Source organism: Strix uralensis, chromosome 15 (genome assembly GCF_047716275.1).
Source record: "Strix uralensis isolate ZFMK-TIS-50842 chromosome 15, bStrUra1, whole genome shotgun sequence".
Classification (NCBI taxonomy): Eukaryota; Metazoa; Chordata; class Aves; order Strigiformes; family Strigidae; genus Strix; species Strix uralensis.
In genome coordinates this window covers 16,427,025-16,450,643 of record NC_133986.1, presented here as the reverse complement: position 1 = coordinate 16,450,643, position 23,619 = coordinate 16,427,025, and the positions used below count along the sequence as shown (strand labels likewise).

The 23,619-nt window shown below is 42.1% G+C and overlaps 1 long non-coding RNA gene across 4 annotated transcripts in view; it reads left to right on the top strand.

Annotated features, from left to right (window-relative positions):
- The window catches only part of LOC141950242 (uncharacterized), a 67,779-nt gene extending 53,485 nt beyond the window's left edge, over positions 1 to 14,294 (top strand). For all 4 annotated transcript variants that reach the window (XR_012630965.1, XR_012630964.1, XR_012630967.1 and 1 more), the window contains one exon: positions 14,018 to 14,294. This is a non-coding gene — a long non-coding RNA (uncharacterized LOC141950242). The remainder of the gene's footprint in view (positions 1 to 14,017) is intronic.
- Positions 14,295 to 23,619: the final 9,325 nt, after the last annotated feature.

The window sequence follows — 23,619 nt, the reverse complement described above, 5'->3', positions numbered from 1 at the left end:
CTTGATCAGGCTGATGTGGCTGTGTCCAAGGCACTTGCATAAAGGCCCTGTTGCCCTTGGTGAGAGTTGGTGATAAACAGGAATGTTTTCCACAGGCCCAGCCTCCAGTAATTAACATTTCATGTCTCATTCCAGAAATATCATCCAAGTTGCAACATGAATGATGTCTTCTAGGTCACAAGATAAAAATTACTGACTCCAGGGGGATCTGCTGCCTGACTCTTCTGGCCATTAAGCTAAGATGGAGGAGACAGCTCCTTCCTCTGGATCACTGAATTTAAATCCACAACTGGGTCTAGCAAATATGACACCCAAGGAAGGCAATAAAGGAAACTATCTGTTTGGCCTCAAATCAGAGGAGAAAAGGAAAGATGGAATACAGCTGCCAAAGAAAGAATAAGTTTAGACAATACAACAGGTCTCCCTAGAAGTAAGATTGCCCAGCACTACTTCATCTACAGACTTCACAAGATGCTCTATAGAATACATTATATAGCTGGTAAGGTATGGATGCCCATAAATCTGTGGGGCCTGCTGTAGATGTATCAGCACTACAGAATACTGCTGGGAAGAACTAGATCTCTGAAAACGTTTTGTTCAGTTTGTGCAAGTCTGGTCTTGTGCATAAGTGTTTAAATGTTCAGTATTGTACACCTTTAGCATACACTTGTCAGAATATATTAGTGTAACATGGAAGCTTGCTTTTAAGATGCACTAAACTCAAGGTTAGAGGCAATAGTCAAACTTTTGTACTTCATAGAAACTCAAGTTATGGTGGTGGTAGCTCAGCAGATGTTTTGACTCCATGGCACTCTGATGTGGTGTTAAACTCTAATACACCGTTGCTAGATTGTAACTGAATGCCTAATCTGTGCTAGCATGCAAAGCCTGAATAAAATGTAGAGTGTTTCTGCTGAGAATGGTAGAAAACCACTGGGCTTGCAAATTATTTTGAACAAATTCAGTTTTACTTATTCAAACATTTACAGTGATCAAAGTGTCTCTTGCATAAGCTCTGTGAAACAGAGCTTAATGTAATGAACTTGGAAGAAAAATTCTTGGTTGCAGTGCCTGTGGTATAATCTGTCCACACCTCTGCCTTGGAAGAAGAGAATAAGGGTGCTGAGAGCTCATGGCTTGGACAGATGCAGTGGCTGTATATCTCTATGTAAGACAGAATTTACTGTCTGATGTAACTGGTCTAGGTTTCTCTGGCTGCTTGCTGAGTGTACCTGCCCACACCTGTGAGGCCTCCTGGCACAGCCAGCAGGTTGCAGTGGGTTTGCCTGTATCTTAAGATGGGAGAAGTCACCAGTGCATGTTGTGTTACCTGTCACACACTGTGTGAGCCTGCACCAGCACTGTGGGGCCCCTTGCCCCTACCAGCAATAGCATTCTTTCTCAGTGGTATTAAAATCCCTTCTAAAACAGGAGCGGGATATGTAATTTAAAGCCTTTTTTTCAGGTATAACAAAAGATTCAAGGTGTCTTTTCCTTTCAACATGGCCTGGAGAAACTACATTGTACCACTCTACTACTAATACTTATTAAAGTCGTAATAGTACCTCAGAGGGGATAGTTGGAGGTAGTCTCATGCTCTGAAGATCCGTACTCCTTATGTGGTAATTCTGAGTTGTTCAATGTGTCCAGGTTTCATAAACTCTGCAGGTACTAAAGTAGGCTTTTTTGGATGTCTACTGCTGGTGGATGGCTGTTGGTGGCCAGAGTGGCTCTCAGAGAAGTGTTCCAGAGGGGAGGAGAGTGCACTCACCTGTGCCTGACTTGGTAAATAAATAATTAATTAAACTCCCCCTAAACCAAGGGGGCATTCACCTGTATAGGACAATGAGTGAGTAACCTGATGAATGATCCTGATAACATGCTAATGGAGTGGCTCCTCTGGAAACATAAGCTTTATGGACCAGAGGGGGTGTGCTGGATTTGACTGGTGTCTGACAGCAGTGCTCCCTTATGCTGCATAAGCAGTAACTGGCAAGTGCTGTGGCTGGCACATGGGTACCTTCTCTTCAAACTTTGAGAAGTATTGTAACAGAAATTCATTTTAGATAACCAAAATGTAATGGCTTCATGAGTCTTTTGTAATGGGGGCATCTCAAACAGGGATGCTGGAGCCAGAAACTGCACAGGGAAAGCATCTAGATTTACTGCACTTGAAGGTTTTCAGTGGGAGGCAGCTTGTGTGGCTCCTGGCCTCCTCAGCCCCAGCATGGCAGAATGGACAGCAGCTTAGAGTGTTTAATACCTCTTGGCTTTTTAAAGCACAGGCTTCCACCACAGCAATCCTGGCACTTCACTCTCTCCAGACTCAATAAAAATATGGTTTGTTACCCCCTACCAGGAGAGGATAAAAATGCTGGCATGTGCCCCCAGGGAGAAGGAAGGTGTTGTGTGATCAGACTCTTGACTCAAAGCTCTGCTTAGCAGTCAGGAGCACTGTCCTGCAGCATTCCTGCTGAGGCACGCTCACAGCTGAAACACACTGTGGCAGGAGGGAGCTGGGTTACACAGAGCAGCAGCTCACTCTCTCATGGCTGAGCATCTGCTGTGCCACAGCCCAAGCACAGTGAGTTGCTTGGGAGCTACCTTGGACTTGCTTCTATGGAGGTAATGGCAGCTGAGGGGGGCAGAGTGTGTGTCTGGCTCTCCTGAAAGGGGAGAGGGTGTTGTTAACCAGCCTGCTTGGATGAAATATTTCACATTTCAGAGGTGGTGTGGGGCACACACAGCACACTCATGATCCCCTGGTTTTGTGACTCGTGTACACTGCAGGAGTAGCACACATGTCCTGTCTCCACTGTGTGTCACTGGTGTGGTTTGGATCCTCGTTGTTTGTCATGGGGGTGATGCATAAGGACTGCACACTACTGGGTTTTGTTTCACAGGTGTGAGGGGGGTCTGTTTTGTGGCTCACAGCTGGAGCATGAGTGGTTTGTGTGGCACATGAAGAGGTATCCTGGGTGCCACTGAGGTTCCCCTGCAGCTGCCCTGGGGCCTCCCCTCCCTCCTGCCCAGCCAGGGCTGGCTGCAGCTGTCTGGGGATGAAGAACCCTCTTGGGGTGCCAGCCAGTCTGGCTGCTGTGCAACAGGAGCCTGTCTGCAGCCCCACTAGTGTTTTTCAAGGCTGGAAGGGTTGTGTCCCCCCCTCCCCCTCACCACACAGCCCTGCTCTATGTGGAGTGAAGCCCTGTCAAGGGAGGTGGGGGGGCAACACTCCCTCTGTGCCCTGCAGCAGGTGTCTGCTACAGCAAGATGCACCTGATGAGCCATGGCCTGTCCCACAGGTGAAGGTGCAGGCCAGGGGCAATGTCCAGGTGTGGTGGCCAAGAACTGGAGCTCCTGGGGCCAAGCCTCCTGCTCTTTGTCCTCCTGGCAGCACATCTGCAGCCACCTAAATTCAAAGCAGGATTAAGGGTTAGACACTTCCTGCACTGCTTTGTAACTTCATCTAAGGGTAGTGTCAGGCTGCTAGCCTGCTGTGAGAGAAGTCTTCAAAGTATCTACACTAGTCAGGAACCAAAAACTCAGTGAAGTCATGTGGATGCTTCTGAGTGTTTACCCTATGTTCTTGTGCAATAATAGTTGATCTGAACAGTGCTGGCAGGCACTTTCAGGCAGGCTTGTTTTCAGGCCACTCACCTTAAGTGTCCCAACTCTGATTTTACCACCTCATCAACTGGACCACACCTCCTCTCTTTTTGCCATTTTAACTTATCTGAAAGAAAACCCTCTATACATCATATCAGGCTGAAGGGTAGAAGTATTTCTTTTTGATTTACAAAGCAGCTCTCTCAATGTGTTATTAGTAATGTATATTTAAAATACACACATATATAAATATACACAATAATAATAAATGAAGGCGGGACAAGGGATGCTACTCATACCTCACTTAAAAAGAGCAAGACTAACCCCCTGGTAACAGTTTCCTTCAACAGTCTTCCAGTGCTTCACTATCCTGCAGAAAAGGCTGATTTGGGCTGCTGGGCCCCTGCAGAGGGGATTTCTTCAGTGAAACTCCTTGCAGATAGGCTGTGGGCTCAGCTGCTGCCTGAAACAAGTGTCATGCATTAGAAAAGCTGCAAAGCTTTGACCCAACAGCCACTCCATCTTCTGCACTGAAACTGCTACAGACCTTTATATGTGTAAATATACCAAATCTGTTGTACACATCCCCATACTTTTTCCTGACCCATACTAAGACGTCTGACATAACCAGCTGACCATCTAATGCTGCCCAAGCAATCCTGTCACACACAACTGAGTGCAGCAACATGTCACCAAAACCAAGGCAATTGAAAAGCCAGACATAAATGGTGCTGAGTAGGGTCCTGCACACAGGGCCAGTGCATGCATACCACTGCTATGCTTGTTACCCTCTGCCTTCACTTCCAAGAAACAGGCTAAGTTACTCCGTACCATATGCTCTTCCACTAGAGGAAAGCATTCAAAATTTACAAGACAATTCTATAGCTGTAACAGGAGCTTGTACCGTACGTGCTTCTTACAGCGCCTTGTTACTAGGCTCATGCTATAGAGACCTCACTGTTATCTGCAGAAGACTTTGTCGCACTGAGCATTTTCTGCACCAAGCTTTGCATTCCACCCCTTCCCCCCAACCGTCGTTCCCCAACAAAGGCTCTTTTTTTCAGGAGAATTAAGGCACAAATCATCATATCTGTTCCAAGGGCAGAGTGTGTCAGTCTTATTTACTCTGCAAGGAGCACTGGCATTCATGGGACGCCAACAGCTGGATCTGAGCATTTCCTTTAACTGAACAGGTTTGCAGTCTTTCTGTGCTGAAGCAATTCTCCACATCACACAAGCCTGCATACCAGGATAAAATGAAAATTTAAGAGCGCTGGCTAACAAGACCGAGAAGCTCATTGTTTAAACAAGAGGCCAATTGTTTGGGTACTCGAATGCCCCATTCCTCCAACATTAAACCCACACGAGGGACAACAGCCTAATCCACAGCTTGCTGCCAGGTGGTATAGAAATTAATCTTTCACTTACCCAGGCTATTAGTTGCGGTATTCAAACATTTGCAACCCAATGAGGCAAGTGACTGAAATTTTCTCCTTGTCATGGAGGGTTGCGGCAACGTGGCAATATGAAATATCAGCCTCCAGGAGTGTCCCCCATGGTGAGGAACAAGTGGATGACGTGTCCCACAGGGAGACTGGGGGAATGGCCCCCAGGACCTTCTGGCTGAACACATCCAGCCTAGGGCTGTCTAACCACACAGCAAAGACGCTGGAGGACAGGATGGACTGGGAAAGCCCAGGCTCACCATGGACCTGGGTATAATCCACCATAACATGCAGGGCTGAGCAAGTTTGGTGTTTATGAGGAAATTAACTAATTACTGATCTTTCTCACCTTTTGGCAACACCAAAACTCACATTTCTAGTCTGACAGGACCCCTGGGAGTGAAGGTTGCACAATGCAGGGACCCTCACTAGGTCTCCCAAAAGCTCAGGGATACGCTTCAGATCTGCTTGCCAGGACATTTAAGTCATCTTCCTAACAGGTATTAGCAGAACAGAGGAGGAAAAGAAATCCAGTCCTTTATTAGCCTGCTGCTCCATTGAAGTCCATGGAGGAAAGGGAAAATACCCAGCAGCAAGCAGGTGATCAAAAAAGGGACAACACAAGCTGTCCTACATAAACATTTGGAAGGGTAAAGCCTCATGATCATTTACCATGATTGCTTCTAGTCTTCATCTGCTCACACTTCACTGCAGACCTTCACAAAGCACTGCCAAAGCTTTTCACTACACCAAGATACATATAGTTTGATGCAGATAATTTTTACAACTATTACAACTGCTTTCCCCATTCTTCCCTAGTGTTTTCCCAGTAGTTTACAATCCCATCTGGCCACAGGTTTTCTTACTGCCCTCTCACTGCCTTTCCTAGCCCCAGGAGCTCACTCTTGTGCCACAGAAGATGACAGCCTCTTAATTTGCCAGCACAGTGACCAACCTACTTGCTGTGCAAATGGAAAAGCAAACCATCAGGGCCAAGTGCAAGTCACTCTCTTGCCACGTGTTTGTGCATGACTCCAACACAGTGCCCAGGTATGTCTCCAGGGCATCCCAGGTCATTCCCCATCCTGGAGGAACACTCTGCAAAACACAACAGCTTTTCCCACACGGCAACACCACAGTCTCCCTTTGGTCCACATATTCCTCCTGTCCATGTCCTCACATGGCAGCAATTTAACAGTTTATGTACCATCTTCTTCCATGTCTGCTATCAAATTTCCAGATATACCAAGTTCTTATTTTTCCAGGGTTTAACTGGACTAAAGGTCCAAATTCTGCAAGATAACAGAAGAACTGAACAAATCTGAAAGGCTTTAATGCACATTTTTATGGATCCCATGAATAGCAGCAAAGCTAATGCAGAGCTTGGGATTAGAGGAATTTGAATCCGAATTATTTTTGTTCCTCATTTGGCTTGCTTTATAAAGCATACAGCCAGTAATTCCACAGCCTCTGTCAAACTCCTTGCTATAAATAACAATTTACCATTGAAAAGAAATGTAAAGGGGTCAGAGCTGTGCTCAGAGATTCACGTATCACCCACAAAAGGACCTTCCCAAGCGAGTTGGACACAAGCTGAAAAGTAAATTTCCCAAAATGGGAAACAGTGGGGAGAACTGAACAAATAAGGTGTTTAATTCCTTCTGGTCCCATATTTTTACTTAATCTGGTGTTAATCCCACCTGCAAGCACTGCCCCAGGATGAGTCATAGACAACCACACATCCAGGCCCAGCTTCCAGCCCAAACCTGAAAGGCAGAAGCAAGTCTTCAATCCCACTGCTAACCTCCATCCTTAGCTGTCACTAGTTCTAGCCTTTGGTAACTCATTCTTGATTCAAAACTAGCAAGCCAGTTACAGGGACCAGCTGGGGTCCTGGCAGTGGGAGCTGCAAGGCTGGCTCTATTTAACAAGATGGCATATCCCTGACCAACACTGGACACCATAAAACATTCTCCTTTTCCGCATCTGACTTTGACTAAAGTACAAGGATCCAAGAACTGAACCAACAGCCCTGGCTTTCCTGAGCTAGTCTCCATCTCAGCACTAACCACTGCCTTAATACTACAGAAGTATTTAGTTCAGTTTAGGAAAACTAAACCTTAACCCTACTCCAAAGAGGAACAGGTTCCTGCAAGTGCCAGCTCTCGTCCTACCTATGCAGAACTATGTTCCTACAATAAATGTGTGTTTGAATCCCCTGTGCTGACAGCTGTAAATCTAGCTCCAATTCTACTCGTAAAGCCACAATCAGCAGACCTAGTCACAATCACCATGGGTATTTCTGGCAAATGCTGAACAGAAAAGTATGTGTCTGCTAAAGCTGGCCTTTATCTTGTAGCTGCAAACATTAAGAGTTATATAGGCTTAGCTACCTCTATTTTTCTGAAACCACGCTATTTCCCAACTTTCTTACTGATCTTAAAATCAAGTGCAGCCTACCAGACAAGAGGAGCAGCCTGTGCATGGGACAGCTAATGTCTGCCCTTAAACTGCCTGGCCAAAAGTGGCGTAAGACTGCAGACTTGCAACCAGCTTCATCTGAACCAGCCAGAAAAAACACTACTCCCCTGAGCCAGTGAATCGAGATAGCCAGTTGTCCATGACCTGCTTTGAAAGAGCAAGGCAGTATTCAGCAATTCAAACACCAGCTCTCGTTTTGGGAGGATTAGCTTTATTGTGTGTCTCTTTTACCTAGGTCAAACAAGTTCTCCAATTTCAAACTTAATTTCGTCCCCACACAGCAACCACCAAAGTGCTGCTTCTTTCACTTCCTCCTGGCTAAAAGTGTGGGAAATGGTACACAGCTCTGCTGTTCCCTCTCCCTGTGATTAACATGAACTACTGATAATGAGGCTTCTCTGTTTCTCAAATCAGACCTAATCAAAGCTTGAACTCTAGACTTAACCTTAGCAAAAGCAATACCAAGCATCAATGATTATTGCTTCACAAGGTGAAGAAGGTATTACATTAAAACAATACCAGTGTTCACTCTAGAAGAATTAATATTACCAAATACACAAGTACACCTACTTTTTGGCCCAATCCTAAACCCCATTCTAAAGCAAAATCAGGACTTAACTTGGAAAAACTTTTCTTGCTCTTACCAGATGAAAATGCAGAAGAAACCAACCCCTGACCCCCCTCTATAGCTAGACACCTCAAACTAAGGCTAATTTGAATTTTAGTATTCACTCACTTGAATTGTAGTTGCAAATATCACAGTATGTCCCAGACCATGGCTCAGAGTCTTAGTTTACAATAAGACTAGCACAGACTCCCAGTTTGGAACAAGTTATCTTAAGCAGGTACCCATTTCCCCAGATGAACCACCTCCTAATCACAGTCTCTAATTTTTTCCATCATTATTTTAATAAGACACTGACTACCTAAAGTGGGATTGACAGCTTCTTTGAAGGAACAGTCCCTAATACTGTTACCATTTGAGAGGGTACCAATAGTTCTGTTATATAGCCTACTGAAGGCTGGGACTGTAACATCCCTACAAGCTGTTTCCTCTTGGAAAAGTTTGTTACTCAGTATGAGAAAACCATTTTGTTTGATACTAAACTTTACTTGAAAGTACCTATGTGTTTTACAAGCTCTGAGAAGTTGTGTCTCTATATTAGAAATACATGGTTACTAACTGAAATTTTACAGCTGGATCCATTGTCTGGTTAAAAAACACCTCTGCTACTTTACTTCTTTTGAAACACATAACTGAGTTGCATTTCCCCCCAGTGATTTACTAATCTTTATACATAAAACCTCCTTTCTAGGAGCACTTTAAAATATTTGTACACCTCCACCAGAGTCCTAGATTAGCCACGTGCTACTCTGTGCAGATGGAAATTAGGGTGGAAATGTGTGCAACAGTTTACAGGAGTGACAGTCTTTATGGGGAAAAAAAAAAGCCACTCACAGGCTTTGCGCAGTCACTGCTATTGAATACAACTGGGCAGAGAACTATTTGCTTTATACATAGAGCACTTTTCACACTGTGGTTAACACACAGCCCCATGACTGCAGCAGGCACCACAACCTCAAGAGAAATACTTCGAGCCAAAGTCTACCTTTTTAGAAATCTCCTTCCACAAATGTGAAACTTTTGTGGCCATCTGTTCTGCACAAAACCAGCATCATTTCCTGGGTACACCACCTCAGCACCCTGGAAGTCCCAGCCTGGCAAACGTCGTCTTCCCTCTTGCACCCTGCTATCATCCACTGAGGGCCATCATCTTTTTTTTTTTTTTTGGATCTTACACAGCTCTCACTTTCACACTGCCACTTCTCACCCTATCTTCTAAAACATGATTTCAGCCTTGCAACTGTGAACTCCTGTCCACACACACTTGGTCCACACGTGATGAATTCAGTGAGAGCTCCTGACAGAAAACTACCCTTGCCACCATCCCAGCCAGAGCCTCCCCTTTTCTCAACCAGTTTTGAAAATTCAACACCATCTCCCAAACAAGCTCTCCTCTAGCAAGGACAAACCAGGAAAACATCTCAAATTGTCACTGTTACCTTTTTGTTCAAAGGGAACAAGGAACACTAGATGGCCCACAACCTAACAGCTAGCCAAAGACACCAGTTTATCCACCACCAATCCATTTACAGACTGTAACACGTCATACAGGGACCCAGGGCATTAGTGCACCATGAGGTAAAGGCTGGGGGCACGGAGGAACAGGTCCATCTACCTGCCCATAGCTCAGCTCCCGATCCACAACATGGGGCTCTTCCCTCGGGATGGGTATTCACATGTTACGCTTACAGGCTGCAAGATGCTCAGCAACTCTGAGGATCAGGGACATACAGTGTAAACACCTGCAGCTCTGCCGCTGCTATCAGGGAAAAGAAGTGGCCAGCTGAGGGCAGGATTCACCCAGCCTGCTGGCAATACCTGTTCCAGGAAGAGATGCATTGTTATTTCTGTCCACTATCAAAAAGGAGCAGCTTCAATGCGGATCTCTCTTCAGTGGTTTAGAAGGGCCCATCTCCCCCCTCCCCAAATGGGAAGCTGTACTTCAATGGGACCTTTTAGCACTATGATAACCTAAATATCTATTAACAATTACCAGAAGTTGGCTGTCCCCAAGTACTAAGGCATTTGTGGAAGTGAACACGTGAAATATTTCACCATTGCTCATTCTTCGTGTGAGAAAGCAGCGGCTCTTTATGGCCAGTATCTACCACTTCATTTCTAGATTTGTCACATTCAGTGGGGATTGCCGGGGTAAAGCAGGAGCAGGAGTCCTGGTTTTCTCATAACATGTATAAGTTTGGGTATGCTAGAAAATAAATCAAATTTGGCAGAGCCTGTTCAGTCCTGTAGGAAGGAGGGGGGCAGAAAGCACATCATAACTGACCCATCTCTGACATTTTGCCCAACAACATATGCAATGCATTTTCATGGGAATGTTACAAAGTCAACTACTAAATGGAAATATTTCGTCTTAAAGTGCAGAAGAGCTACAACAGTCTCTCTGGAGAATCTGTCTGCATATAGATGCTTTGGGCTGTTTAAGGTACACTTTTCTAGAGAAGAATAACATTCATTTTCAGGACACTATGAATTATAAGGAGAGAAATAAAAATGAAGTGCATTTTTTATTTTGAAAAGACTAGGGATTTCTTCTTCCAGTTGTTCTCCACTGCAGAATATTCTTTATGTCCTTCATCAGTCTTGTACTTGGTTACAGATGGAAAATATTAGCTCTGGTTTACAAAACATGGCCCCGTTTCCTGTAACACGGCACAGGTTGGACAAATCTGTCATTTGAGTAGTGTGTCTATTCTGTGGCCAATTCTGTAATCTACAAGCAATGTAATCCTAAACAAGGAATCTCATGTTAGCAGCCAAGATTGGAAAATCCCTGTTTAGTGCGATTGCTGCCAAAACCATCTCACTTGCTAAGGACAAACTAATTTTCAATCTGCAGTTTGGGAGCTTTTGCTTTTCCTTTTTAGCTTTTTTTTTTTTGAGAAACAAAACATACCTCACTTTCTAAAATGACAGAAATAACACACTTGCTTTCTTGCTTTTAAAAAAGCACAAAACAGACTTAGAAAAGGTTAATGTATATGAAAAATATCACACTATTTATAAAGAATATTATCCTATTTTTAAAATATAATTTAAACAAACGTCATTCTGCAAGTTTGAAGAGTTGTATTTCAGAACAAACAGCAAGAAGATTGCTGTGTACAAATAAGAGGAGAACAGCAAGGGAGAAAAAGTGTGTTGTAAAATACAGATAGGACATAGATCGAGGATGATCTAGATACCGCTTTAAATAAGAACTTGACCTCAGTTTTGAAGATGGATCAAGATGATATAAATAATGGCAAGGAGGATATGAGATGATCACAACTAAGATGGAAGCAAAACTCAAGAAATTTAATATGTCCAGGTTGGCGGACACAGAAGTGAAAGAAAGACAGAAGGAGCTACAGTAAGTATTTATGATAAGTTTTCCAGGTCACAGATGCTTCCAGCTGATCAAAATGAATACAGTGCAAGAACATAGTGCCGATATTTAAAAATAGGGCTCAAAGAAATGACTCCAAAGTATTAAAGTATTTAATGCTTTTGAAGAAATCTTGAAGGAAAGGACAGAGAAGCTTGATGAGACAAAGGGGAAAGCAAGTATATAACATAGATGAACTTACCAAGTATTCTGTGTATGCAATTAAATGACTTCTAGAAAACTTTTATCAAAGAAAGCTGATGTAAGAGATCTCCTGTTTGGACATTAATAAACCATTTGACATGGTGACACAGGAGAAACTACTCAAAAGAAGATTAAAGATTAGCAGAGAAACTATAATTTGCATGAGAAATTGAGCCAAGACAAAATGGAAATTAGTGGTTTTGAGAAACAAATTATGAGGTTGGAGAAAAATGACTGTCAGAAATTGTCAAGAACAGCTATGGGACAGATCTTTAAGTATTTTCATTTGCTATCTTGAGACAAAAATATAAAGTCTTTCAGTGACTTAAGTTGAAAAGCATTAGCAGCAAGGAATTTGGGGGCTGCTATGTACAACAAACTGCCTAAACTTAAGTCAAAAAATGCAAGCAAGGGTGACCTTTCCATAGTGTAAAACTCAATGTTAAATGCATGAGACTAATTGAAAGGGTTTATTGTTACAATTTGATAGCTCATTAAAAGCTGCAAAGGATTGAGGGGCAGTTGTGTGCCTGAGCTGGTCCTGCCATAACTAACAGTATCAATGTGATGCGCTTATGAAAAGAGTGAATGTGATCTTACACTGTACCACAAGAGGTGTCCTCGGCAGGCACAGGGAGGTGTTCATGCTGCTACTCAAGTGTCAACAGTATCTTCTTCAGTGTATTGGGTATGGTTCAACTCAGTATTTAAGAAAGAGGAATTTCATCTGGAATATGTGCAGAGAAGGGTCACAAAAAACATCCTGAGCCAAACTTGGCCTCATTTGGTATCCCATGTACCTTTTCCAGGGTTTGAATTCTTCTCTTTGCCCTTCTAAATGCTCCTTCTGTAGTTTCCAACGTGAAGAGCTTCTTTCTATTTTAAGAAAGTTGGGATGGGAGGTTGTGGGGTTTTGGTTTGGGTTTTTTTTCGAAGTTAAATATTACTAATGTTAATTTTTCTTGCCTTTTCACTCCTTGCAGAAATTTGAATTTGTACACATTACAGCATCTCACACTTTGCCACCTACTGAGCTCAGGGGGGTCGATGGCTCATTTTAGGAAGCAAATGGTCAAATAGGAGGAGGAGGAGGTTGCACTGTCAGAGCAATCAATGTCTGGAGCAGTTTCTCATTGAGAGATGTATGAGCATGACTCAAGGCTCTACTAGTGACATTGGTGAGGTTAGGAGAGGGACTGCCACACGTTTCCCATGACAGGGCTGTATGGGACAGGAATCCTGATTTTTCCATGTGTAACTGACATGGCATCCTCCGAGCATTGCAATCCAGGTGCAATCGTCACTGCCCACCAGGTCTGTACTTTGCCACCGGCCTTCAAATGAAGGGTCACCCTGGTCCTGCCCAATTTGATAATGCAACACACAGAAAAAAGTTCAGTTTTAATTCCTCAAGCTGTCTCAACTTCTGACATTTTGATCTCTTATCCAGCACACTTAAATACACTGAAGAAGTCCCTTTTAGCAAAAGCACACTTCAAGCATTGGACTCAGCTGTGCAATTGCCCAGCAACTCTCTGCATCTATTGCCCTTCATCTCTGTCATGGCACAGCGTGGTCCAGACCAGCTCCCACTGGGCAACACCAGTCCTGAAAGCTGGTGTGTGGGAGATGACTATAGGAGTGTTGGGGAAATTTCCCTGGCCTCCTAAAGAACTCTCATTCCATGGATCTTCTCTAGCAGGGTGCAGGAGCTAATAATATCCCTCTGCTTCTGTTATATAGCATTTCCTCCTCTTTATTTTAACTTTTACTGGTTGCATTACCAGCTGCTCCTTTGCCTCTGCCGCATGACTGAGTGTCAAAAGAAGCCATAAATCAGTTTATGGTATTCATCCAATGGTAAAATTGGCACTTTCTCCCCTCCTGCAGGACTAGAATTTTAAATGCAGCTTCTAAATATACTTTAAGATTTGATTATTTTAGTTAACATTAAAAAAAGATTGTTAAGAGAAAACACAAATCCAGCTTTCCTTGGAGAAGGCATGCACTGAGATTTTCTCAAAGGGGTCACAGCCGCTGATTGGCACGATCCTGACTGGGGATGCACAGGGCACCACAGCCCCGGCCACAACAGGCAAAACCCTTCCCCAGTGCTGTTGCACTAATGAAGACACACTTGTTAGGAAGCTGGAGCTAGAGTAGGATGGGCACAGGTGTAGTGGGACCAAAACCCTGAGTCAAATTCTCCATGTATCCCACCCTGACCCTCCCCTGTATCCCAATTCCCCACCCTTTTTTTTTTTTTGTTAGAGACAAAACCCAGCACAGCTCACAGATACGGGAAGCAACCTCCTGTGTTCAGTGCATCCCTGTCTGACCGCAGAGACCGGAGCCAAGAAGCCTCAATAGGAGACAACCACCAGGAAACCGAGGAATTTCCAAACAACTCTTTTGCAATCTGCTGTATGCTTTTCTTTCAATGGCTATTTCTAATAAAACACATACAGTATCAATATAGCTATTTATTGCTTCCTAATGTAAGTGCAGCAATTGCACATTAAAACTGAACAAAGTATATGATTGTGAATGCGTAATATATGATTTATTCTGATCAAATTGACAAATAGCTGTTAATATTTATATTAAAATACTTTGTCTAGGTAGCTTCCTGAAATATTTTCTTAGCAACAGTGATTAGATTTCAAACATTAGATTGAAATAATGAACAATTGACCAAGGGGGAAAAAAAAGAGCTAAACAGTTTTTTTAATTCAGCAACTAATTTTGAACAACTGAAATTTAAGCTGCTTGCGTTCATCTAGGAAATACTAACAGGAGTAACTATTTGCTCTCTATTAGCACCCCGTCTTTAGTTTCACATGAATGATAATCCAGGCTGCTTTTGCCTTAGGAGCTGGGGGTTATGTTTCCCTCTGACCTTCTACAGAGGCTTCCAAAAATAGGGAAGCGGGAGAGGGATGGCACCAAGTGCCCGTGGAGTGCAGGTGGCTCCTCCTGCTTTGCACCCTGCATGCAAAGGATTTCAGCTTTTGTTTTCTTAAATGCTTTTTCACCTTTTCTGTACAAAGATGACCATGAAAACAAAAACTAATGAAAGTAAAATGCCTTTTTTTTTTTTCTTTCTGTCAAACAACTCATCTCCTTTTCTCTTCTAAAGAAATAATTTTAATATACTTCCACAAGCACTCAGGGATGACATTTGGAGCTGTCTACTAGAAGATTGTTCTTCTTTAGGTATTCACTTTCTCAAGATACATATCAAATTTTTTAAATGTAACAAGAATCTAGTGACATCCATGGAATATGCAAGTGTAAAAATGAAGTGACTGAAACTGCAGTCTTCTTTTCCCCCCTTTGAAGAAACAGAGAGCGAACACCTGCGCAGCAAGGACAGGACAAAATGAACTAATATTTAATATAAAAATTGTTGTGGTATCCCCTCTTCTACAGTTCTTTTCACCTAGAAGGTAAGCAGGAATACAGACAAGTAGTTCATTTTTTAGATGACTTCTAACCCCATACTATTTAGTTTTCAGTTCTCAACCACAAGACCCTTTTTTTTTTTTGTTTTTAAAAAACAAGCAAAATCACACAATTCTCTGTTACAATTCTTGTAAGGCAAAAGCCTTTCACAAGGAATACTACAATAAATTCAGCTTTGCAATTGACACTTGCTCACAAAGTTATTCCATATTTAATTTCAGGAATGAAAAGACATGTCAGAAAGTCTTTGACAGTACATTTTCCATTTATCACACATTCTGCTTCCCCACATTTGTTTTCACTCCTGCAATATGCTTTTTGCTAAGGCACAATAGACTTCTTTTCAGGAAGAAATATTGTTTTAATTGTTTCAAATTTCATACCCCGTGCAGGTGCGAAAGGCTCTGGTGACTATTCCTCCAAGTGGTGTACATTTCAGTGGTAAAACACCACTAATTACCTAGGCATAAAGTACACTTTTCCCTTATTCTTTTAAAAAAGCCCGCAGTCCTGCAGGGGTTTTATGTAGCACTGCCATTTCTGACATTTTATATGACAAGTTTTGTATTTTTATTTTCACAAAGAGAAATTCACAAGCAATTTTATTCAGCTACCTGCTTCTTTAAGATATTTTCAGGTTATAGACCCATTCCACCCAACACCAAATAATGGTTTTAAATAACATAACCATTAAGAGCATGAAAACAAGATTCAAGGCATGAAGAACTACTAAGAAGTCATAGTTCAGCTACAGCACAGCAGTCTGTCAAAAAGTCAGTGAAGGCATGTTACTCAAAACTCTTTCTTAGAGCCTCATTAAACTGCACTAACATCTTACCCTACAGACTTGCATAATAAAGCTATAAACAATGCTGAAGTCATCCCTGTTGCAGGCTGGCTTGGCACAACAGCTAGCTACCTAAAAGAAACCTTGTCTGGAGATAGTGAGGCATGTTCCCATCCCAAACAGGGGGACATTTTTACACTGCTGCCCATCACAAAAATTCTAGTGTTGAATTTACATTACAGTGTTGGATTTCCCTCCAGAGGCACACACCAATCTACAGTGGATGAATTAATCATTTATTCCTCTGGGTAAGGGAAAACAATGTCCTGAATACTGAAGGTCTAAATGCCACCCAAGGAAACAGGATTTTAGACAGTAACGTGTGGATCTTAACCAAGAGCCCCACGGGAGCTGCAAACCCAACAAGAACAGAAGATTTCTTTGCACTGACAAGCCACAAAGAGGAGACCTGACAAAAAAAACCCCTCCTCTGGGACTCCCTTGAGCAGTGTCTCCATTCCTCCTTTGCAAATTCAGATATCAGGGTTTCCTTTGCCAATACCATGATGGTACTAGATGGCATCGGGTATTTACTATTGCGGATACCAGTCTCTTGGGTGCTCATGAGCAAAAAGAATCACATAAGCACGATCTATGACACTTTTTATACCCCCCCCAATTGTGAATACAGAATATTGGAAAGCTCTGTGAGATCAAGCTGATTTTATATATAATATGATATATAACATAGGCAGTCTCCATCCTTCTCCCTTACTCCAAAAAATGTTGGAACCTCTTTAAAGAAGAATTGAAATGAAACAATTTTAAGTTTTCTTCCTCAAATACCCAAACATTTTGGGTAACTAAAGTCACATTGTTGATAAATTTTATACCATTTTCCTTTAAAATTCCCCTAAAATTAATGCTACTTTTGAGACTACAGGGAATAAAAGTTTTCCTATCATTTACGGAAATTATTTCTTAGCTACCTCTATAAAGCTTGTGCATGCTACCAGTGTACAAGTTTTTCCAATAAAAATGTATATGCTAAATATCAGCAGCCTCCAAATGGTACCATGAGATGTTGATTACACAGAAGGCAAACTACCAGCCTGGGTACATAATAGAGGCTGCTGCTAGGTAAAAAATTATGGCATTGCAAAGATTACCAGAAAGGCCCAAGTCTTTGCTATTTCATTTACAAGCCATGCAGAGATTCATATTATAGATAAATTTACATTTAAATCACTACATCCATTTCAAGACAATGTGAATATACTTTCTTACCTAGTGTTTATCACAATTTTACAGAAAACTTTGCTGTCATGAGGAAAACAATGCATTTTGGTTCAAATTATTTTGGCAAAGCAGTTTTCTGCATTTGCCTGAGACTTATTGGACATTGGGGTTGTACCAATCCCAGTCTGTTACTCAGATGTGGAAAGTATTGGTTGCATATAAACACCAGTGTGTGCAAAGGTATTTTAAGGTGATGAAAAAAGCATCACTTCAAAATTAAAACTAGCAGAAAATTTAATTAAATTAGTTTTATGTTTAAACAAAATCTGAACATACAATATCAGGGCATGCAAGAATGCAGCTTCGAAGAACGTTAATCCAAGCAGAGGATAAGACTCCAGGGGTTTTCTGCATGAAAAGTCACTGACAATGTGCAAGAGATAATTTCATGTGTACATCATCTCCACGAGTCAGTGAAGTACTTGGACTCGATGTCATGAAGACAACAGAGCTTGATTCAAAAATAGCCTAACTGGCAGCATCTCACAAAGAATGTAGTCTGTATGAGTGGACAGTGTCAAGAAATTATGAACTTCATATTTTTATATAAGCAATCATCTGTAACTTGCTAAAAACAAAGCACCCAGGTACCACCCCATTTCCTCAGAGGCTGCAGGGGGACCTCCTGTCACACTCTGCACATCTCCTGTGACAGTGTTTGATGAGAAGATGCTCTTAAAGTTGCTGTCAATTTGTTAGTGTTACTGGTACTACCTAACAGGACTCAATGAAGGTCTTCTCTAAAAGAAGTTCCATAGTTTTAATTATGTATGTAGAGTTAACAGAAGCGCAGCTTCTATCTACCCACTAGGAATGATTCCACCAACATAAGTCACCTTTTCAATCCCCCAAGTTCAGTGCAATAAGCTGAGTTTTCACCACCATCTTATGCTTTCACAGCATTTCCCCAGCTCATGTCTTCCCATTATGATGTTATATAAACAGTTGCCAATAGTGACAGTATTTTTTTAAAAAAGTCACTCCTTTTGCATAAATAGGTGCAGCGCACACAGAAAACCTGCAAGAGTCTGGGTCCAGAACAAATCTAAAGCTCTCATCAGTTTTTCTTCCAGGTCTCCTCAAACCCTTCACCCAACCACCATGCTGGGCCAAACCCTGCCCCGTGCCACCAGCCACGTATGCAGCACATTGGTCCTGGGGCAGGGGGACCTCACAAGCTGCAAACCATCACGAGCTGTCAACAGCCTCAGCAAATCTCAGAGACATCTGTGGCTTATCAAGCCAGCAGCATTTTTCCTACATTAATCTCCACTAGGCCTGCCCCAGCTTTCATTTCAAAAGACTTGGCATGGTATCTTCAAAAAAAAAAAAAAAAAATTTAAAAAAATTGCTCGATTTCTCCAGATGCAGCTGGTTGGGAGGACCGCCTTTGAAATCTGAGCACGTCGCAGAGATGTCGACATGCTCACTGCAGGCAGCTTGCAGCACAGGGGACAGCACTAATGACTGCAAAAGGCTTTTAGATGCTGCCTTTGAGTGAGCCCTCCACTTCCTTTGGGGGAGTTTGGGGAGGTGTTTTAGGTAGCTGTTGTGTTGGTGGGCTCATCCAGATATAGTGCACTTGTGTTGAGTGCCCTCCTCCAGCCATCAGCTCAGCCGGGCAGCTCTCAAAAACCAGCTGGGAGGGTTGCAGCACCCTCCTGCTAGTCACCAGCAGTGTCGGTGCACACGTTCTCCAACGATGGTGTTGAGGATGGTGGCTAAAGGAAGGCAAGAGCCTTCACTACTGATCATGATGAAAGCCCAGGAAACTGCTCCACCACACTGCATGTGTCCACCTTGGACCCCCACCCCACTGGTCATCTCCCTTCCCATGACATGGTCCCCTGATGCTTGGGGTCATCCCAGCCTCTGCAAACAGGCTCATGAGGGCATGTCTCCTCCTCACTGCCCTGGAGATGCTCCTGTTACCGTTATCACAGAATCATCTCAGTTGGAAAGGACCTTGAATATCATCCAGTCCAACCATTAACCTAGCACTGACAGTTTCCAACTACACCAGGTCCCTCAGCGCTATGTCGACCTGACTCTTAAACCCCTCCAGGGATGGGGACTCCACCACCTCCCTGGGCAGCCCATTCCAATGCCTAACAAGCCATTCTGTAAAGAAATACTTCCTAATATGTCAGCCCATGTTACACCACGTTTTAAAAGCAAAAAAAACCTCCACCGCACCACTCTTACTAGACACTGAAATTCATCTTCAGTCAACAGCTATTAATTACTAGAGGTTAAACTCCTGTTAGGACCAGAAAGCACCAACCTGACCACCTGCCTAGTAAAGCGCTCAGACCTTTCTCAGAGCTTCATGAAACAATTTGTGTTAGATCCAAAGCATCTCTGTATGGACAGCAACTAGGTGGGGGTTTTTTTGCCTTTTTAAAATAACAACCTGAAGGATCTCTTATGACCTTTTCTAATTAACATTCATTTTTAGTTAATATTTGCAAAGCCAAGAAGTATTAACACAACCTTATACACACAAAAGTCTAGCTGCCAGTGTCTCGGATTACCTGGCACCTTTCAACGCCCCTATGGTGTGCAGGTGGGGCAGGTAGACTGCCATCCTTACAGGTCTAAAAGCACAGGCAGAGAGATGGCTGTGCTCCACACAGACAAAAAAAAAGGACTAATGATGTTTATAGTTACAGCCTGTCTTCAGCTCCAGCTGTCTCAAAGCAGAGTGACATAAAACACGTAAGTTGGTTGTATTTCACAAGAGGATATCCGTATGCTTTCATGTCACATTAAAAATGTCAAAATATCTTTGTCCAGAGCATGCATGCCAGGAAAGGGTCAGAGTGGCATTTTCAACATTGAGCCCATGGTGCCCATCACCAGGCCAACTCCTCTCTGCCATAAGCACCTCCAACTGAGTTATCAACTCGGATATCCTTCCCTCCACAGCAAAGTGATGAATTTAAAAGCAGAAAGCTTACATAGAGTGTGTGTATTTTATATATATACACACACAAAAAAGTACCATTTTACCTGAATCAAAACACATTTAAAAATGTAACCCAAACTTTAGATCAAACTTAACACACATCATTATCTCTGGCCAAGAGAATGTTAAAAATTTATTTTCTAATTGCTCCAGAAATTCAGTGAAGCAAGTACATCAGTAGTATGTTTGAGGAAAGAACTGGTAGCTCATTTATCTCTTTATAGTGGTCTATACATGTTCAAGGAAAGATTTATTGCATTGTGGGTTTAAAGTTACTCACATTGAAGCAGCTTGGAAACAGCTTTCAGTATCACCAAATGTCCAACGGCTCCATTAAATGAACAGGACACCAAGGTGCTCAGGTCTTCACACAAGCAGGAAGAATTGTGACTAAAAATGAACTAACTTAAGATGTCTTTTTCTATGAAGCTCTTCAGCTGATTCATCCTAGTTCTGAGGTAGCTGAACATTTATAGATCCCTTACTGCCTTGAGGCAGGGTTGTAGTGAGGAAAGTTTGGAGACCCATCAACTTTGACATAGGAATTTGTTACATTCAGAGAGCAGGAATTTAATAAAACTGGGGTTTTAAGAGGACTGCCAGAAACAACCAACTGATATCTCAGGGGAACTCTGGTCTAGGCTTAACTCAGCAGTCAGAAAAATATACCTCTGCACCAATTACCTAATGATTACTCAGAAAACAAAACAAATCTTCCTGCCAGTGACATTTCTTTAAAAATTAGATTTTAATGTAACTAATGTGGTGAGGACTCAAAAAGACAAGGAACTTCAGCACTCTACACTGTGTTTACAAAGTGTCCCATCTCCTCTGGGTGATATTTCCAAAGCAGAAGAAAGCCTTGAGACACTGGGATGAGTGCCCCAGGGATCACACAACTCTTCTCCAAATTCCATAATGCAAAACCAAGTGTTCATTTTCAGTCATAAGAAAAAAAAAGTATTTCTAAATTAAAGACTTCCTCAGGTGAATAGGTAGCTCCCCACTGATAAACGCCAACAGACAGTCTATTCTTAAGAGACAAATCTGAAAGAATGACACCAAAATCACTACAGTTGCATTAATGCAACTGTACTAAGCTCAACCATAATTAAATCTTCACTCTACTCTTAACATTTGCCTTTCTCTAAGACACTGTAAATCATATCCAGACTACCAGCTGGTATAAACTGACATAACACCACAGTGGTGACCTTTACAATTCCAGGACCAAACCCATGCAACCATCAATTGCTTCTTGCTGGTGTTATCTTTAGAGGAAATTGTGAATGTCAAAAAACATAGTTTCATGTTTAATGCGAAGTGAAATGCAACTCCATCGGAAGACACTTGATTGCTCTTAACAGATATTTTTCTTTTCTTTTAAATCTATTTCTTTATCTCAAGTGCTGTTATTCCTAGTCTTCTGGTCTACTAGAGACTAGACTGCCATTTTTTCCCCAATGTCCATACATGTCCAACCATACTGATCCATGAGCTGGAGCCATTTCTGTTTCTTATTTTAAATAGTCTTACTGATGCAAAAAGGGGACATTGCTTGGCTTGCTCTTATTGCAGCAAAATTTTGTGTATATAAGTACATATTTGGATGACATGTTATTTAGATTTTATTTCATCAAGTCCTCATGCAACCTGAGGATTTCAAACTGAGACGGTATTGACTGGTCAGAGACTCCTGTCTCTGTCTCTCGATGCTCAGGCCACTGAGCACCAGCACAGCTATGACCTTGTCAGCTTTCCTTGGTGCTGGGTTTGCCTGCCACCAACTAAACCATAGAAAAAATAAACACATTTCAGTTACATCTTGTCTGTTCTCAAGCTTGGTTTTAGGACATGTTTTAGTAGCTCTGCTTCTTGTTCATAATAGCTTTTCCATATAAATCAGTAGGGTTGTTAAGCTGTTAGGCTCATGCTTCCTTCAGGCTTCAAGTCAACTGATAACAGTTTCAGGCTTAATACAAGTGTTTGCTTTTGCAGCAGTAACTTAGAGCACTCCTCGCTATATCCAGTAACGCTCTTCAACCCTTATGGACTCTCAGGAGTGCTTTATTGACATCACTGCTGTAAGCCTGATGTCACCAAAAAAACAGTCCCATAGAAAAACAATAGTTTCACATTTTCTTTAGTTGTCCCAAGCCCCTTAAAGTCTCTTTGCTATTCTTATCAGTCTCAAGTCTATAATTCTTCTGTCTGCTTTTACCTTTTGTGTCTCCTATGTGTCCCATCTATTTTTACGAAAGCTTTTAATTAATTAAAAACAGTAAAGAAGAACAGTTTTATTGTTAGTTGTTCACCCCTCCCCAGAAGTCCTCTCTCCCCACATTATATCACAAAAGAGCGGGTATGCCCAACACCACCAAGAACAGTATGGGTCAACTTCAAAGCAGGCTCCCATTGACATACTAATTCCCCATCACCTCAGAGATTTCATGTGCCAATTTCTTCAATAATTAGGCTCTGCTAGCAAAGAGGTGAAATTATTATTTTAATATTAGCCTTCCTTTTATCTTTGAAAAAGAGCATTTGTTTTGGCACTATCAAGACAAACCTTAATAAACTGACTGGCAAACAGTATGTTTAGCAATGAAAATGATACCCGGTCAGGGATTATAATGTAAGCAATAAGAGGGAATAGGGAGATTTAGGAAAGGATGTGATTTATAATGACTTTAAGGAGGATAAGCTTCTACATCTGTGATTGCTTGATTCTATAATATTTTAATTGATTATCAGAGCTAACAGGTTTATTTTTTCATGTGAATAAAAGCTGTTTTACTTTAGCTTTCACTTGCATTTATTTTACAGCCTATATTAGCATGGATATTTTTTCATAAATTTTGGCTCCATCATGTTGTACTCATTCCATAGGCTTAGAAACCTAAATTAGCTCAGGCTGAAGGAGGGAGCAGGGAAAGCCTGTGGTTACACCTGTTGCTCTGCACAGTAGTGGAGGGGTTTGGGGGATTTTAGACCAAAACCAGTATCACTCTGCATTGATTTACCCTCCTTTACTTTCTGCTGACAGGTCCCCCAGCAATTACCACTCTCCCTTTCAGGTTGATTTTCAGCCATGTTGACAAATTCACTGACAAAACCAACACAAAAACAAACCAAAAACCACATTTTCCCTGCAATTTAGGGAGGCACCTAAAACCATTCAATGTCCATTTTTTGCACCCCACTGAAGGCAACAGGCCTCCACACCTGTTGCTGAAATGAGGTAGGGTTGGTTGTTATTTGTTTCTCTATATACTAATCATTGTCTCACCAACTCAAAATTCAGGGAAAACTTTTAGGTGCTGGTAAAAATGGACAGAAATGCACAGTGCTGCT